Raw genomic sequence first — 17,209 nt, forward strand, 5'->3', positions numbered from 1 at the left:
CCCGTCGAGCCCCCCCACCCCACCCGCCCCCCCCCTCCCTCCCCCCCCCCCCGGGGCCCCGGTCCGGAGGAGGGGGTCCCGGGGAGGGGGCCGGGGGGAGCCCCGTCCGGAGGAGGGGGTCCGGGAGAGGGGGCGGGGACTGGAGGGGGGGGGAAAGTCCCCCCTCCGCCCCACTCCCCTCCCCCGGACCCCCTCCTCCGGAGGGGGCCCACCCTGACCCCCTCCCGGGACCCCCTCCTCCGGAGGGGGCCCACCCCACCCACCCCTCCCCGGGACCCCCTCCTCCGGAGGGGGCCCACCCCAACCCACCACCCTCCCCGAAACCCACCCACCCCTCCCGGGATCCCCTCCTCTGGAGGGGGCCCACCCCAACCCACCACCCTCCCTGAAACCCACCCACCCCCCCCCCGGGACCCCCTCCTCCGGTGGAGGGGGCCCACCCTACCCCAACACACCCCCCTCCCTGAAACCCACCCCCCGCCCCGGGACCCCCTCCTGAAGAGGGGATCCCCAGTGTGTGTGTGGAAAGCCGGAGCCCCGGCGGTGTTCTTGTTTGCACAGGGGACCCGCCGAGCGGGTCCGGCCCCGTGTGGGGCTCCAGCGAGGGCAGGGGCGCCGGGCTCCGGCCCTCTGGGCTTTATTCTCCGGCGCCCCGAGCCCCGCGGCTGCGGGAGAAAGACGGGACAGAGGACGGGAATAAGGGAGCAGAGGGGGTCAAAGAAGGAGGGCAGGTGGGGGGTTCAGGGTGTGCAGGGAGAGGCGGGGTGGGGGGACAGGAAAGGAGGGGGGGGAGGACGAGGACGGAGCACAGGTGGGGGGGGGGGTCAAGGTGCAGAGGGGGAAAGCGGGAAGAGGAACACGGGGAGGTGGAAGGAAAGGTGGGAGACAGAGGGGGAGGATTGAGGGCAGGTGGGGGAAATTGGGAGGGGAAGGGGAGCAGGGTGAGGGGGCAGGGGGGACGCGGGATGGGGGGGGGGAGGAACGGTGGAGGAGGGGGGGGGATGGAGGGGTAGGGCAGGGTTGAGGCGTGTAGGGGGAAAGGGAGGGGGGATGGGGGGGACCGGGCCGGGGGGGAGGGAGGGGAGGGCTAGGGGGGAGAGGGGGGGGGGGGGTTGGGGGGGGGGGTGTAGGGGGTGGGGGAGGGGAGGCAGAGGGGGAAGAACAGAGAGGGTTAGAAGAAGAGAAGCAAACACAAATATAAAGAAAAAGAAATACAGAGACACAGAGATATATAGAGATACAGAACCCGGTCCGGCCGCAACCTCTCCCACCGAGCACCGAGCGCGCAAATGGCGGCGGGGCCGATTCCCGAGGCTTAAATCCTCTCGGCCCCGCCCCGCGCAGCCGCTCTGGGGCCCCGCGCACCTGTGCGGACCCCGCCCTTCACACCTGTGCCGGCCCCGCCCCGCCCCGCCCGCGCCTGTAAATGCCGGCGGATCCGCGCCCGCTCCGCTTTGTGCGCTGGATGCTCATTCTGCTCGTCCCGGGCTGCGGCGGGACCGTCGTTCGGAGCGCTGTGCGGAGCCCGGCCCCGGGGGCTGCTCCCGGCGCTGCGCCGAGCCCGAGGCGCTGAGGTGGGACCGGGAACGGGGTCCGGGGATTCGGGTCCGAGTCCTGTCGGTGTCTGCTGGGGGTCCCGGGCCGAGCCGCTTGTCCCTCGGCGGGCGGGGTGTGGCTCCCGGGCTCGGAGAACTGAGGTGGGATTGGGGATGGCATTAGGGATCGGGATCGCCGCGGCTGGTTAAAAGCCGCTCCGGGATTGGCGCTGGGGCCGAGCCCGGCGCTGCCGCTCCGGCTGCGGCCAGCGCGGGGCTGCGGTCCCGCCGGAGCTCCGGCTACGGTCCCGCCGCGGCCGCGGGGAGCCGGGGCCGTGCCGGGCGGGCGGCGCTTCCCCGGAGCAGGCGCTGGATCGCGCCTGGAAGCGGGCGGGGCACGGGGACCGCCCGTGCTGGCCCCGGCACCCCCAGAGGCCGCCGCTCCCGCAGCGCCGCCCGCCCCGTGGGGCGGAACCGGAGCGGTGGCGCTCCCGGCCCGGGCCCGCCCGCAGCCCCCGCGGGGACGCGCAGCTCCCCCAGCCCCGGCGCTGCCGAGGCCGCCGCACCCCCTGCGCAGAGCAGCGCCCGCCTCCCCCCGCCCCGGGGCCGCTCCCCCGGGGGCCTCCCGCCCGCCGCGCCCCCGCCCAGCGAGCGCGGCTGCAGCGCCGCGGCCGGGAGGAGCCGCTCCCCCGGGCCGGGCGCTGGCGCCGAGTCCGCTGCTGCCGCTCCTGCTCTGACTGCGCCCGCTCTGGGGCCGGGGCTCGGGCCGCTCAGCCGGTACCTGATGCTCTCCTTCCCCCCCCCCCCCCACTTTCTCTGCGCCTTGCACTCTCCAGTGCAAAAACCTCTGGCTTTGAAAGTCCAGTGGAAACTGTTTCTTCTTTATTTCCAGAGCACAGCATCTCCTGAGTGGGAATGGATACACAAGGAGCACCAAGTCGAACCCTTATGTGAATGCCTCATCTGGGCCTTGAACCCACACCTGGCCATTCTCAGCACCCTGCTCCAACCAAGCCAATCTCAGCTCCTGCCAATGTCCTGCCTGGCATGGCAATGCCAAGTGCCAGCAAGGTAATTCCTTTGCAAATACAGCTCCTTCTTTTATGCTAATGCTGCTTTACACCCCAGCCCCTGCCATGGCCACAGGGCAGAGCTCCATGGCCAGCACCTGATCATGGAACACCACAGGTGATCGCTTGGGGGACAGCACAAAACTCTTCCCATAGCCCTGATTTCCTGCCCTTTCCAGGATTTCCCCAACAGCTGTCAAGGTGCTCATTCCATGTCCCTTTCCAGGGAGAAAGAAGCAAGGCAAGTCCTGAGGGTTCACTTGCTCCATGGCCAAAGTTCTGGAGAGTGTCAGAGCTGCTCCTGCCTGCAGAGGGGCATTTCCCGCAGGTGAGTGTTCACAGGCCAAAATCACAGTGGCGGCTGAGGCAGCTTTTGTGGCCCAGAGCTGCACAGAGCTCTCAGTGACTCCTGCTCATTGCCAGGAGTGTTCCTTGGTGCTCCTTCTGTGTGTCCCAGCTGGCAGGGAACGGGGGGGAGGGAGAAGGCCAGCAGCCCCAGGAAGGGAACCAGCAGCTCTTGTGCTTTGGATTTGCAGAGAGGAGCTGTGCCTGCAGTGTCCTGCCTGTGGCACACAGCATGCCAAACACACATCCCGGGAACGGGCACTGGGCTGCCTGGGCAGCGCTGGGATGGACATGGATAAAGGGCGGCCCCTCGGCCAGGGGCTGCTCTGAACAGGCACCCGGAGATGCTTCGGCCCCGACAGACCCCACTGACGCCCCAAAAATACCCCAAGGAACAGCTGGCACCGGGGAATGTCGGCACGGGCTGTTTGCAGAGGGGCTCAGACAGCAATTCCCGCTGCCGACCTCCCACACACCTGCCAGCTATGTCCCAGCCACCCAAAATGCCTTCCCTTCCAGCCTGAGGACATCATCCCTCAGCAGCGTTAAAGCCAAGGCAAGCTTCCCCCACAGCAATGAAATGCCAAGCAATGCCCTCAGAGATGCCTTCAAATGAAAGGTCAGAGGCAGAGAAATCTCTTTGGATTGAGTTGGCAGTTTTTGGGGAACCAGCTGGAACTGCACAACTGATGGAAAGCTTTCACAGGTGGCTCACACTGCAGGTGCCCTGAAGGCAGGGATGTGCATCCCTTTCCTGAGGGAAAAGAACTTCCAGAGGCTCTGCAATGAAATAGCTCCTGCAGGGAGAGAAGTCCTCCCGGGGGCACAGGGGCTGCCTCAGCACGGGCTGGGAGCGTGTCCGGCCAGCGCCTTCTCCTGCTTCCAAATATCACCTGGAGCCCGAGCTCGGGGGGTGCAGGCAGCTGAATTCCAGGGAACTCTGTCAGGTGCCCCAGGGACATGGTGGGGGGGGCTGGGGGATGAGGGTTACAAACAGCAAATTCTATGGAACATGAAGCTGTCCTTGCCCTGACCCTGCTGAGCTTCCCTGGAAGCTCTGCTGCTTCCTGACACCTGCTGTTAAATAGGCAGCTCTGCATGGGAATATCCATGCTCCAGGAGGCACTAGGAGGCTATTCCAGTGGCAATTCAGGGCTTTGGGTAGAATTCATGTGAACTAGCAAAGCCTAACCCCAAATCTGGGCACCACACAGGGAACAATCTTTGTGCTGCCCTGGCAGCCAAAGCCCCTGGGCTGGGAAATGTCAGCAGGCAAATGGATAGAATGATTTAAATCCCAGCATCCCCCAAAGGGACAATCCACTCACCTCCCTTTGCTCCCAAAGTGTCCACTCTGTTCCCCACAGGTGCCCTGGGGATGCCAGGGAGGTCCCTTTGCCCACAGTGCCTTTCTCCTGCCCCTCTCCAGCCCGAGGCCTCTTCTCCCTTCCCTGCCAGCTGCTGCCAAGGAAGGAGGACACAGTGAGTCCTGAGTTCACCTCCAAATAGTCCTTCCCTCACCTTGAGATGATCTGAGACTTTACCCCCAAAATGTCCCCATCTGTCTCCTTCTGAGTTCCTCATTTTTTACAAGGAAGCATTCTTTCTCTGCTCTGGAGATTACCACAAGATTTGCCCCCAAAACTTTCCCCACCTGTCCACTACCTCTTTCCTCATTTCCACCTCAATATTCTCATTCTTTACCCTACAGACACTTTCAATTTTTACCCCTCAGAACTTCCCTACCTGGCCATAAAACCTCAGTTTACCCCATCAAGTGCATTCTCTCTGCTACAGATCACCTCAGATTCTACCCCCGACATTTTCTGTACCTCTCCACCACGGAGTACTTCATTTTTACTTCAAAATACTCCTTTTCTACCATGGAGATTCCCTCAAGTTTTACCCCCCAGATTTACCCACCTGTCCACAGCAATTCCCTCAGTTTACCTCAGGATGCTCCTGCTCTCTCCTAGAGATGACCTCACATTTTACCCCCTCAATTTTCCCTACCTGCCCAATTCTGATCACCTCCTTTTTACCTCAAAATAGGAGTTCTTTCTTCTACAGATTAACTAGGATTTTATGACCAAAATGTCTATTTTGTCCCCTGTATACTGACCAGATTGTAAAACCAAAACCACGCAAGTTCTGTCTGTCTTATCCCCAAAATGTTCATTCTGTCCCCTACAAATTAGGTCCGATTTTTTCTCAAAAACACTTACTGTTCCTCCATAATTACCTCAGGGTTTGCCCCCCAAATTCTACCTCCTCTTGACTACTGGTCACCTCATTGCTTCCTCAATATGTTCATTCTCTGCCCTACAGATCTTCCCATGTTTTACACCCCAAATTTCCTTGCCTAGCCCCAGTGACTGCCTCAGTTTATGTCAGTGTGTCATACTCTCCCTAGAGATTACCTCAAGTTTGACCCCCAAAATTTTCCTTAACTGTCCACAACTTATTACCTCATTTTTACCTCAAAATATTCATTCTCAACCTCTAGATTATTTCAAGTTTTACCCCCCCAAAATTCCCCTACCTGTCCACTACTGATTCCCTCTTCTTCCTTCAATATTTATTTACTTTCTACCACATAGCTTCTATCAAGATTTACCACCAAAGTTTTCCATCTGTCTACTACTGATGACCTCATTTTTACCTCAACATGTTCTTTCTACAGCTTATTTAATGTTCTTTTTACACAAGTTTCCCTACTTGCCCACAACTGATTCCCTCATGTTACCTCAGTGTGTTCATGCTCTCCCCTAGAGATTAGCTCAGATTTTCCCCACATGCTCAGTACTCATCACCTCATTTTTCCCTCCAAGTGATCATTCTCTGCTCTTGAGATTTTGTCACGCTTTGCCTCCAAAATTTTCCTTATTTGTCTACTCCTCTATGCCTATGCCAAAATATTCATTCTGTCCCCTACAGGTTACATCAAGTTTTACCCCCCAAATTTTCCTTCCTCTACAATATTAACTCTTTTCTGCCCCAAAAATGTGCATTCTCTCTCCTAAACATCACCTCAGCTTTTCCCTCAAAAATGCCACCTCGCTCCCCTCGACATCCCCTCCTATTTTCCTACACAAACAATTCTTGTGTCCCCTCTCAGTCACCCCAGGTTTTCCCAGTGAGGAGCTGCAAGGAATTCAGGCAGGGCCAATGACACCAGGGAACAGCTGTAAATTCAGAGGCAGAGAGAGAAGATCTACCAGGAAAGGGGAAAGGTTCAGAAGACATTTCTGCAATTAATTAATTAATAATTATTTCCAGTTCCCCACTGAGAAGAACACAACCTCACAGCTGTTAAGGCCTGACGGTTCCCTGCAGGGAGAGCTCAGCACACGTGCCCAGAGGCAATCCCAGCATCTGAAAGAAAGAAAGAAGCAGCAAAAGGTGATTGCTTCTCTTTCCAAGTTATTTCAAGTGCTCACACCCAAACCAACCTTTGCTCTTGATTCTGGCCGGGTGCATGGTGAGCGGTGGGCACAGGTCATGTCATCCATGCTGATGTGAGTGATGCTTTCTGGGGGAAATCAGCTGATTTCCAAAGTTCCCTTCCTGCCCTGTGCCTGATGTGCACAGGAGAAAACCCCTTCCCTGAAGGGACTTGTGCTCCCTCTAATCCCATTTGCCCAGTCTGTTCCATGGGGATATTGCCAGCCTGGGGCAGCAGAGGCACCTGCAGCTCTCAGCACTCTCTGCTCCAAGCACAGCTCTGGGCTCCTTTGCAGACTGCCTCTGCCGTGGGGTTTTCTCCAGGAGAAGCCAAGGAATTGCTCATGGAAGGGTGGAGATTAAGTTAGCCCAAAGGGAAGCAAAGAATAAGTACTCCAGGAAGAGCCCTTGGGAGCTGCTGGGCTGAGGTGGGAAGGGGACATTCCTTGCCTGCAGGGCCAATACACAACAACCTCCAACCCAAAGCACAGAGTGGCAGGTGGGGTCTGACAGCACCACTCTGACAAACCTCCTTGTCATTCTTCCCTGCAGTGACTTTTGCAATCAAACTCTGAAGCTGACAAGCCCAGCAGCTCTGTCCATCCACTCTGGAAGGAAAGGATACTCCAGGGATGAGGCCCATTCCCAGCAAACGCTCCCAACACAGCCCGGAGGCACCGCTGGAGCTCGGGTGTGGGGCTGGGAAGGGCTGCCAGGAGCACGCAGCCCCCAGGTGGGGTGGCAGCGGCAGCAGCAAATTCCCACAGGCTGATGGCACAACAGAGAGACAAAGGCCAGCAGTGGCCACGGAAGGTGCAGGGTTAATTCTGCTCCCTGCCCTGCCCCATCCCTGCAGGAAAGCTCCAGGGGGGAGAGAAACTCTCAGGGTGCCCAAAATGCAGCATCTGTCACCCTGATCCCGCTTCAACTCAGAGTGTGGGGCCAAGCTCCCCCCACAGGTAAACACTGAGCTGACCTGCTCAGGCTCAAACACAGCCCCAGTTCTCACCTCCAGCCTGCTCCTGGGGCTGCTGCCACATTCCTGACAAGGTGCCAAAGGCCCCTTTGGACAGGGCTCTCTCTGTCTCAGGTGCTGGGCACTGCAGGGACCAGGGCAGCCCCCTCTGGGGACAACTGGGGATTCATCCCACACCACGGGCAGGACCAGGGGCCCTCCAGTACAGGCTGGTGGGGCCAGAGCTCCTTGGGTTTGGCTGCTCAAACACCAAAGCTTTTGGCAAAGATGGGACAAGTTAAGTGGGTTTTCCTGCCCTGAGAGAGAGAGGAAATTGTTAAAATTAAGCATGGAAATTAAGTTCACTGTGGAAGTCAAAGGCTCCTGGCTTTCCCACTCCTGTTCTGATTGCTTACTAGAGGGTTTTATCCATAAAAAAATGAGAGGTGGCACCAAATAAAAGAACTCTTTTTCAACATTTTTCCCCTACTTTCTTTCACACATAAAAAGGATGTCCATTTTTACTTAGTGCATTCTTTGCCTAATTTTAACAGAACTGTTTTCCTTCCAGGCCCCACTTGTGGGTTCTTCACTCCTTTGCCATCGGACTTTGGACAAAGGAAGAGAAGGATCGGCTCCACACGGGTGTCATCCAACGGGGAACACCCCCTGTACCAGCCCCAGCCTTCTCCAAGCACGCTGCCTCACTTTCCCCATTCTGGATGCTGGCTCCAATCCAGTCTGAGTTCTCCCCTGTTTTCCATGTCTAAGGACAGGAACTTGTCCTGGTCAGGGTGTAAGGCCTTAAACTGCACATTGATCTGGGGGGCTGTGACTGGGATTCCAGCAGGGAATTCACTGTTTTACAAATAAAAATTATTCCAGGGAGCTGCTGCTTCACCACACAGTGTCAGCAAAAGAGAGAAAACACTAAAGGTGTATCCAAAAACAAGGATGAAATGATTCCTCCTGCTTTTAGTGGGATCAGGGCTTATGCTGCCCTGGAATGACAAAGAACTTCTCCCTCAGCCCCCCAGAGAGCCCTTGAAAAGCCAAAGTGCAGCAGGGAAGGAAGGAAGGAAAGGCACCTGCTGGGGCAGCACAGGTCCAGCTGCTCATGGGGACTGGGAATGAGTGCGGAGCCAAAAGCACCTTCCCAGGCTGGAGGGGCTTGCCTAAAGCACCACCTCTGGGAAGCAAAGGGCTATGGAAGAAATGGAGTGGGAATTTACAATAATAATCATCATGTATCGGGAAAGAGCAACAACAGAAGCAACAATCATTCCAAGGGAGCAGGAGGGATGCGGAGCTTGAAACGAGGTTTGAGTGAGGCAGCAGCTCCTGGGAGTTCTAACCCACAGCTCCAGCTCTGCGATTCCAGGAGCACTGCAAGCTCCTACTGCCCCGTCCCCGGCTTTGCCTCCTGCCAGTACTCGGCACCTCGGGCACGGTTGGGTGCGAGTGCTCCAGTGCTGCTGCCCCGAGGGAGTGGGAAAATGGCCATTAAACCACTTCCCACTGGGCTGGCTCCGAGCTCGGGCTGGGGAAAACATTTGGCACCCCTGGCATTTCAATGAAATCAGTTTCCATCACTTTGAAGAGGCACTGAATAAACCCAGGGCACATAAGTAAACCTCTCCCCATAAGGACAGCCCCAGGGAATACACAATTATTCCTATGCCTGGCCAAACAAACCAGCAGCCAGGTTTTGGGAAGAGACTCCAGACTCTTATCTCCTTCCCTGGCTGTAAAACACTTGCAGAGGCTTTGGAGTTCATACAAGCTTGTCAGGATTTGGATACTTCATGTAAATTCCATTCAGATACTGGAATGGAAGTGTCCTAAAGGCACCTCCACTCAGACTTTAATTTTAAGCCCTCTACCACCAAAGAATTTAGATGTTCTTTTCTTAGGAACACCCCACCTCTGCTTCTTTAGGTGTCTCCACGTGGGACATAAATTAAATGTGGACAAATTTTAGAATGCAGCTTCCAAGTCAAGTTACCTGCTAGGAAATTACTTCAGCTCTCTGGTACCTTGGGCTGTTTTAAACACAGCCTGGCCCTTCATGGCTGAGGCTCTGAGCTACACAACTTGTGAGTGGGCAAGTAGCAGCAGCTGAGGTCTCATCCCAGCTGTACACAAAGGGAGTGGGGGCTGCACTTGGATACGTGCAGGCAGGGTTGGGCCCCTTCTGAAAGCTTCAATCCCTGTTTTCCAGAGATTCAATCAGGGATAATGACATTTTCACAAAGCTCTCTTAAGGCACGTGAAAACCCGAGTAAGAAAATGGAATCAAACCCTTTGTTCCACTGGCCTCACGCCCCAAATTCCAACGGGACAGACAAGTCCCTCTCCTCGGAAGGCAACGTCTCCTACCTGGATCTGTGCCTTCCGCAGCCTTTGGTGGCCGCTGTCTCCATCCTCCCACACCTCCTCATCTTCCTCCTCAGCAGGCCTGGCTTCCTCATCCTGCAGAGCAAGCACAGGGACAGTCACCAACCTGCTCATCCCAAACCTGGCCAGCAGGGATGGACTGCTGGGACCCCCTGGACGGTCACCCCTCTGCTGGGCACCATCCCTGCTCTGCAGTCCATTCCCGTTCCTGGCCTGGCATCTCCTTTGAACGGGATGTTAAACCACAACCACTTGCTCGGCTGGGTTTTGGGACAGCAGAGACTCCCCCAAGGCAGTGGACAAAGCTCCTGTTCCCACACCCTCTGCCTCCCAAAGCCCTGCTAGGGCCAGGCAGAGCAAAGGAAATCCCTCACTTCCTGCTGGAAATTTCCTCTTGTGCCCATAAACCCAGGGAAATCGTGGCTGCCCCATCCCTGGAAGTGTTCGAGGCCAGGCTGGCCGGGGCTTGGAGCACCCTGTGGATGGAATGAGGTGATCCTTAAGGTCCCTTCCCACCCAAACTATTCTGCCATTCCAGGATGATTCTGTGATCTCTCCCTGCATTTATTTTGCATCGCTTCCTCTCTAATTTGAATTCCCAAATCAAAATGAGTTTTTAAAGAAATCATTTAAAATTATCCCAGGAATAAAAAGGGGTGCATCAAACATACAAGAATCATTCCTACCTCCATCAAATCATTATTAATTGGAAGCCTCTTTCCTCATCTCTGTCCTTAGTTTTCCTTTCCTAGGAAACCTTGTGATCCCATAGTTTCTCCAAGAGATTTACTGGGATTGCAGAAAGCTTTGCTCTGTCAGGGAGGCAGGGGGGTTGACAACACTTGTTCCTCTGCATCTTTATCCTTTAACCAGCTTTCCCCCAGAATGGTGCTGCAAGAGAAGTTCAGAATTACTAGAAACGGATCAGGTTCACCTTTTTTCCTCACTCTTTTCCAACTACTTCCAAATTCTTGGAATTATCCTCAAATGAGGCCTAGCAAGCTACTGTGAAAACATCGGTCAGAGGAACATCCTGCAAAGAGAAAACCACATCCAGCAGCAGCCAAAACAATCCCATTGCTATTCTTACCTGGTCTCCAGGTGCTCCTGCCAGAGCTCCCAACACCCATTGCCATTCCATGAGGGTGAGGAGGCAGTTTTGGACGTGTTCTTTGCCATGGGATGGGAAAACAGAGCCCAGAGGGTCTTTGTGTCCCTTCCAAGCCACCCCATGATTCCATCAGCACCTATACCAATTCCATTCTGGAAAGCCCAATTCCATTCCTCCCATCAACTCAGAATTTCTCCCTTCCTCTCTCTGCTCCACATCAGGCATGTGTTGCCACGTGCCACAGGCATGGGATGCCTCAGCATTGCCTGGGAATGCCACTCAAGGCTGCCCTTGTGGCCTCAGCGCTCCAAAATGCCCAGCTGGCTCCCGTTCCAGCTGGGAATGTCCCAAACAGCAGCGTGGGGTGTGCCATCTGCCATCCCACCATTGGGGCAGCTCCCATAGAATGTGACTGACTTACTGGGTTTGCAATTCCTGGCTTAAAAGTCAGGTGGTGGAATATCCTCTCCTGGGAATATCCAGAAGACCAGAAGGCTCCCTGGAAGCCACAGGTCAGGGACAGAGTCAGATGAACGATCCTGAACTGGTTTTCAGGGGATGCATCCCCAGCCTGTGGCTGCAAAAACTCCAGAGCTGTTCCTTCCCCTTGGGACAGCCAGGGAAAACATCCCCAGCATGGATTTCTGACAGGAAAAACCTCACTGCTCCAGGCTACTTGGCTCCTCCCAAATCCAGGCCAGCACTCCAACAGGCTCTAAGGACAAAACAACAGGAAAGACCATCTCAGGGCACACGCCACAAGCTGGGCGTCACATTCCTCACTGGAACTGGGCTGTTCCCACATCCCTGTGACAGTTGGGAGCATCTCCCGTTCCTCGCTCTTCCATTCAGGACAAAGAGACAACAGAGCTGTCAAACAGCCAGTGTGTAACCCCAACAATCCAGGGAAAACCACCTTGCTCTGGGGAGAAACATCATGCCCAGTTATGGAAAAAACCAAAGAGCGGTACTGGAAACACTCCCAGGCATGGAGGCTCCCAGCTCCGGAAATGCAGCTCACAGGCTTCTTCCCATGGGAACCCCAGTATTGCCCGGGATTGGGCTCAGGGAAAAAGTCCTGCCCATTCCACCACTCTGGCACAGACACCCCAGGAAGGTGTCTCTGACCATGGCAAGGGGCTGAACAGGATGGTCTGTAAGGTTCTTCCCAGCACAGACCACTCCAGGAGTTTAAGGTGGATTCGAGCAGCTCCTGAGGACATAAACACCACCCACACCTCCCACCTGGCTCAGCCCAGAGTCCATCCAGCACTCACAGAGAGCTGCTGGGAGCTGAAATTCTCCCTGCTCCCCCTGCCTGGGAAACCCTGCCTCCAGCTCCTGGGAAAGAGGAGCTGCATCCTGCTGGGTGCTCCCGGCTCTGGGCAGCTGCCGCCTTCAGGCGGGGGGATGGCTCGGGCAGCTCCGGTGACTGTTCCACCTCGATGATTTTGTGTTTTCCTGCATTTCCCTGGGCTGGAGGGGAGCAGGGGGTGCGGTGGGAGTGCGGGAAGGCAGCGGCAGGGAGGGCAAGGAGTGCGGCCGGGCACCGCACAGCGCAGGGGGGCTTCTGCTGGGAGTGGAGGGGCGCGACCTGGACGGAGACGTCCCCGCCGCTGCCGGCCACTGCCCATGGGGCTCCTGCCCGCCCCCGGCGCCACTGACTCCACACCCCGTGTCCCCACACTTGGAACCACCATGGAAAATCATGCTGAAACCTCTAATCCTGAGCCTGAGCCTTGACCTTTTACCCCCCTGACCTTTGACCCCTCGACCCATTCCTTGACAACCTGACCTTTGATCCCTGACCCCTGACCATCCACCTTTACACCTTGAGCCCTGCCCTTTGACCCCCCCCAAACCTGAGCCCTTTGACCCTTGCCTTTTGACCCATGACACCTGACCCCAGGACCTTTGACCCCCCTGAGCCCTGTGACCTTTGCCCCAACTTTCTACATGTGACCTCTATGCTTTGACATTGACCACCTTGACCTTCGACCCCTGGACTTTCACCTTTGATTCCCTGACCCCCCAACCTATGCCCTGACTTTTGTCCCTTTATCCCCTAACCTTTAACCCCCTCTACTTTATACCCCTCACTGCTATTGCTGCCTGGAACCCCTCACTCCTGCTCTACACGCCCCAGCCCTCAACCCGTACCTGTCACTCTCCAGCCTGCAGCTGTCATCCCTAACTTTTTGGTGTGGGGCTTGTCCTCCTCTGAGGGTTCCAGGGTTATCCCAGCACCAGGGTTACTGAGCTCTGCTGCAGTGAGGGTTCCAGGGTTGCTGCACTGTGCTGCTGGTGGGGGGAAAATGGTGCTGTCAGGGGTGGTATGAGGGCTGGTGCACCTTTTCCCTGTATTCCTAACCTCCACTGGGTACTCTCCACCCTGTTAGGGAGGCTGTTTGTTTGGCTGCACCCAAACCTTGGCGATGAACATCACCTCGCAGACAGGACGGGACCAAGGAAAAACAAAACCCAGATGGGGGAAAAAAAACCTCACAGCTGGCTGTTTTCTTATTATAAAGTTAAAAATCAGTTGAAAAAACTGGAAGGCAAAAATCCCACACACAAGGTTAGAACCAGTCACACACGCTCTCACAGACTGACACACGCAGACACAGACAGACACACACTCTCACAGACAGACACCCTTCTTCAGCTTACACACTGACTGCAGCCCTTACTCACAACACTCCACCGATGAAGACGCTTCAACACATCTTCCAACTGCTGCTCCCTGACGTGGAAGGGTAGATTCTGGGAAAAGCGGTAGCATCGGTGACTGCAGGGATCAGAATCGGCCTCGGGGACCTGCAAGACAACATGAGACAGTCTACAAGTAGCTGACAGCTCGGAGTTATCCCCATACACCAGGCCCATAAGTTTTCTACACAAAACCCCACAGCCAAGAGATGAACCACAAAGTTTTACAACTGTTCGACCCAGCCACGACTCTACGTGCCAGGGCAGGGCAGCTCCAAGTGTAAGCACACCAAATAGAAGCAAAGATGACACGAGGACTTGAGATAACTCTCCAGAAGATAAATTCTAGACCCGATATGCTCTGAGGCAATGGAACCTATGGAACTACCACAGTGAGGAGGGTCTAATACACTTCATAGAGAAGTCCATGGCCCATGAAAGAAAAGATACTACCAAAAGTGAGAAGGAAGATGGAGGAGAACATCTTGTGTACTTCTCCTGGTCTCCAAAAGCAAAACTGTAAAGATGCCGGAATGAGCCCGATCTGGGAAAGCACGCGAGCAGAGACCCCCGCTGCCGCTACGGCCCAGAGCGAGGCCCATAAAGCACCGAGATGTAACAAAGACCTGTGACACGGGAGAGGATGGACACAAACTACAGAACACAGACACCCATGACATAGCACAGACACGAGCTGAAACTGCCCAGCAACGGGCACAAGATTGCTAGTGATGCCATGAGGATTTTTGCCTTTTCTTTTATACCCCTGTTGTACCTTTTTACAAATTCTGTATTCCTAGTGCTTTTTGCCTACATTCTTGGACTTGTTTGTCAAGCTGAGAGACTCAACATTTTAGAAGCTTCGTAGCTAGGGATCAGTGTGCCCCAGACCCCACGGTCCTCTCCAGAACACATTCTGTAAACCAAGATAGAACCATCCAGGGGAAGGTTCCTTGGGGAGGGGGGCTCACTTGAGCCTCTCATTGGGGAATCTTTGATAGATATGCTAATTAGTAACACCTATAATGTTACACCTAATGTTGGGGGAGAGGGGGGGACACAGAGACTCGGCGGGGTGCATCTCGATGCATATGACCTGGACGTGTGCACCTAAGGATCCTTAAAATAAATACCAAGGTAAAATCCCTTTTCCCCTTCGAACCGTGTATGACTCTTGATTTTAAGGCCAGGAAAAGGCATCATTTAATCACGTTTCCCTCATTAGAGGAGACAATTAAATGACCACTCAGGTGCACAACCACTCCTGCAGAGCACTTCACTAGACCCCGTTTTGCAATAACTCCCCCAGGCTGCAAAGCCCCGTTTGCCAGGGACCTGAGAGAAGAATTCGGTAGTTTTAAAGGAATGTCAGCAACTAGGAATACACCTGAGAGGAGTTCAGTAGCTGGGAGGGAGCCCAGGTGACAAATAAACACACAGGCCCCAGCAGAACCAGCTCATTCCAAAGAGTGGCACTGAGGAAGGGCCTGGGCAGTCCCACAGGGGCAGGTGGGTGCCTGGCTGCCAGCACTGGGAACGTGGGAATGCTTCAAAGCACCGGCACTCCTGAGAAAATGACCAAACAAGGCCGTCATAAGGCAAGAGATGAGCCGGGGGGACAGTGGGTCCCACACCTGCCCCTTTTCCCTTTCCACTGTACAGCATCTGCCCAGGCTGTGAGCGAGCTTTGGGCAGAAGCACTCAGTTCTCCCCCAGAATCCAGTGAACCACTTGCTCATCTCCAGAAGAGAATCACAGGCACAGCACTGAATGCACCGATACCCGGCTTACACCTCTCAACACTTTCTCGCTTTGGTTTGTTCATTGAAAAATGGCAAAAAAGGAAAAAAGTCAGCCCAGAGCCCAGGAACGTTAAGCGACTGCTCTTTTACAAAGTCCAACACAACCCCCCCCAAGGATGAGGCTTTACGTAAGAGCCACCCACTCAGTCCGGACGGGATTGTGTCCGGACCCGCGACTCTTCCCTCGCTGACCTTCGGCAGCAGCCGGCGGAAGCCAATTCCCCGAGCACGGCAGCCCCGCGGAGCCGCCCAGAGCCGCCGGCCGCCCCCAGAGCCCCGCAGCCCGTGCCGGTGCTGGCCCGCTCCATCCCGGAGCGGCTCCGGCCGCAAACCGGGAGAGCAAAGGGGAAGGAACAAAGCCCTGACAAAGCCAATGAGCGGAACACCATTCAACCCATCAGCGGGGAGGGCAGCGCAGCGGCCCCGCCGGCCCCGAGCCCGCCCCGAGTCCCCGTTCCAGGGAATGCCCCGGGTTGCGCTGCCCGGGGAGGGACCCCCGCCCTCCCGGGGTGTCCCCCACCGCGGGGCGCGAGCGCGGGGAAAGCCGCGGGTCCCGGCGGGAGCTGCGCCTGGAGCGGCCGATGCCGCCCTCGGGCCCGCCGGTGCCGCCCAGGGGGTGCCGGGATGTGCCGGGAGTGCCCGGGGCGGGGACGGCGCGGCCCCGGCGCTGCCCCGGTGCCGGCGGGAGGCCAGGCCCGGCCGCGCTCACCTGCGCTGGTCGCTCCGCTAGGCCCGCACCATCTCTTGGCTGCCGCCACCGGCGAACGACGGAGGAGCCGCGGAGCCGCCGGCGAGTCACGGAGCGCCGGGGGGGGCGCGGGGCGGGCCCGGCGGAGGGAGGGGGGGGCGGCTGCCAAGCGGGCGGCCGATCCGGAAAGGTCCCGGCGGTCCATGGCGGGCTGGCGGCTCGCAGGGCTCGGGCAGGGCTGCGGCTGCGCTGGGCCCGATCCCGGCCCGGTCCCGCCTGGCGCTTCCCGGCGGCTCCCGCGCCGCCGCCGCCGCCCCGATCACGTGACGCGCGGGGACCCACGTGACCCCGGCGGAGCGCGCGCGCAGGGGGCGTGGCGCGGGTCAGGCCCCCCCTCCCCGCGGGGCGGTGGGAGAGTCACGTGGCGCAGCGCGCGCGGAGCGACACGGGGAACAGCGGGACAGACCGGGAAACACCGGGACACCCCGGGACAGACCGGGACGCACCGGGACACACAGGGACACACAGGGACACACCGGACACCCCGGGACAGGCCGGCAGAGGAGCAGCTTCGGGGTGACCCAGCGGGGGCCGCCCAGTGCCTGAAGGGGCCGCAGGAAAAGATAGAGAAAGGATTTCCAAGGGACGGAGGGACAGGACACAGGGAATGGCTTCCCAGTGCCAGAGGGCAGCGATGGATGGGAGATTGGGAATTGGGAATTCCTGGCTGGGAGGTGGGGGAGACCCCGGCAGAGTTCGCCCAGAGCAGCTGTGGCTGCCCCTGGATCCCTGGCAGTGCTCAGGGCCAGGCTGGACATTGGGGCTGGAGCAGCCTGGGACAGTGGGAAGTGTCCCTGCCCGTGGCAGCGGTGGCACTGGATGAGCTTTAAGGTCCTTCCAAGCCCAAATCGTTCTGTGAGTCTTAGAGCCCTGAAATTCTCATGACAGAGGTGGAACTGCAAGAGCTTAAGGTCGCTTCCCACAAAAACCCCATTGCACGACTCTGCAGCTTCTGGAGCCCTCGGTCCATTGAAATGCAGTTTCAGAGGAGCTCCGAGGAAATGGTGCTTTGGGGAGAGCAGAGCGGCTGGAACAGAGGAACAGGAACAGTCTCCTGGAGCGAGCCCTTGTGTCTCAGAGAGCGGGATCGGCT

At 57.1% G+C, this 17,209-nt stretch overlaps 2 long non-coding RNA genes across 4 annotated transcripts; one reads left to right on the top strand and one right to left on the bottom strand.

Annotated features, from left to right (window-relative positions):
* Positions 1-1,191: 1,191 nt before the first annotated feature.
* On the top strand, positions 1,192-7,651 carry LOC138100641 (uncharacterized). Of its 2 annotated transcripts, none has more exons than XR_011146864.1 (3): positions 1,192-1,574; positions 2,428-6,352; positions 6,947-7,651. It is a non-coding gene; the product is annotated as an uncharacterized lncRNA (long non-coding RNA). The 2 variants fall into 2 exon arrangements; XR_011146865.1 differs by lacking the exon at positions 1,192-1,574 and adding an exon at positions 2,200-2,312.
* Positions 7,652-10,650: 2,999 nt separating this feature from the next.
* On the bottom strand, positions 10,651-16,385 carry LOC138100654 (uncharacterized). 2 transcript variants are annotated; one of them, XR_011146883.1, is made up of 3 exons: positions 16,078-16,385; positions 13,552-13,674; positions 10,651-11,572 (listed from the first exon to the last, which is right to left on the bottom strand). It is a non-coding gene; the product is annotated as an uncharacterized lncRNA (long non-coding RNA). The 2 variants fall into 2 exon arrangements; XR_011146882.1 differs by having other exon boundaries at positions 13,548-13,674.
* Positions 16,386-17,209: the final 824 nt, after the last annotated feature.

The sequence above is a fragment of the Aphelocoma coerulescens genome, unplaced genomic scaffold (assembly GCF_041296385.1).
Source record: "Aphelocoma coerulescens isolate FSJ_1873_10779 unplaced genomic scaffold, UR_Acoe_1.0 HiC_scaffold_123, whole genome shotgun sequence".
NCBI classification, from domain to species: Eukaryota; Metazoa; Chordata; class Aves; order Passeriformes; family Corvidae; genus Aphelocoma; species Aphelocoma coerulescens.